This window comes from Parasteatoda tepidariorum, chromosome 3 (genome assembly GCF_043381705.1).
Source record: "Parasteatoda tepidariorum isolate YZ-2023 chromosome 3, CAS_Ptep_4.0, whole genome shotgun sequence".
NCBI lineage: Eukaryota > Metazoa > Arthropoda > Arachnida > Araneae > Theridiidae > Parasteatoda > Parasteatoda tepidariorum.
The window spans coordinates 89,716,830-89,718,389 of NC_092206.1; positions in this window are offsets into that span (position 1 = coordinate 89,716,830).

A 1,560-nucleotide genomic window follows, 5' to 3' on the forward strand; every position below is an offset into this window, starting at 1 on the left:
GATATCTAAGCTATATTTTTAAGTTTCATTTAACAAAAGATAAATAATATTATATTTTCCATTAGTTATTTAGTTTAACAAAGGTGTATAAACTGACTTCTCACAACTGTAAAACTTCATCAACGCAATAAATACCAATGTTAAGCTTACACAAACACGTTAGCATACGAAACGACTGTTTTTAGTTATTTGTGTTTCAAAGTCAGTAGCTATGCCAGCGCCATCAATACAGTTTCTCGTGGCAAAATTTGCAATTACAAGAAATTCGTACCTTTTTAAAATATCTTGTTAACAATGAAGAAATGTATCTTGAAAAAAATTAACAGATGAAAGTATATGTAACAACAAAACAAAATGTAATAACAGAATATTGAAAAAAAAAAGTTTTTTTTTTTTTTTGGGGGGGGGGGAGGTTGTTTGTTAGAGGGTTGCACCCTCTTTTATATTATTCTGACGGCGCCCTTGGCTGTGTCGGATCTAGTCATAAAATAAAAGAGAAATCGCGTGCAACGATGCGACTTCAGTAAAAATATTGAACCGAACGTAAAGTATCTGGCTCTGAACCATCAAGCACAATCCTCCCTTTGACATAGTTGCTTGATTGTTTCGTAAATACTACTTTTTACCATATATGGCAGTACTTTTACTTTCGTTACTTGTACCACCGGTACAAGTAAAAAGTACGTACTTTTACTTGTTCTTCGTTACTTTTTAAATTTAGTACTTTTACTTGTACTTTCGTTACTTTTTTAGGGAAAAAGTACAAGTATTTGTAACGGAAATGTCGAATGAAATCGTTACTTTTTCTAAAACTCGGTAAGCTTTCTAAAAAAAAAGAGAAAAAAAAATGCTTAAGTTTTTTTAATTTATAAAATTAATGTGACATATATATGCATTCGCAGCTAACTTCGTGTTTAAATACCTTTATCTTTTAAAATTGTCATTCCTGAAAGGAAAAAGACGGCTCTTTTGAAGAAGATCTTCATAGTAACATTATTAAAACAACAGTTTGTAAACGTTAAACAAAGCTCTTTTAGATGGCGTGCGCGAAAGGTTTTGCGATGTGAAATCGCAGAAAGATTTATTATATGCTACAGGTCTGGTACCTTGAATCAAATTTAATTGGTTGGAAGAAAAGTCTAGGGAGGAGGCTACAAAAAAACTGGAAAGAATTGTCCAAGCTGAACACCGTGCTATAACTATAACGTAACAGAAAAAAACCCAGGGATTTTAAATTTTCTAAAGCTGAAAACATCATGCCAATCACCAGCGACAGAAGAATTTATGGCATACATGAGCTCAAATGTCGAAACCGAAAGCATATCAATTTCGAATCGATATCCAATCGTAAAAAAATTATATGTGAAATATAATACTGCAGTACCTTCTAGTGCTCCCGTGGAGCGCTTATTCAGCGTGGCTAAGCACGTTCTGAGAAATTCTCGCAGCAGACTCAGTGACATCACTTTCGAAATGCAATTATTTTTCAAAATGAAAAAAACATTAATTAGCAAGTTATTTTCATTCATTTTCGAGTTTGCAATCAAATTTGTTCTTTTT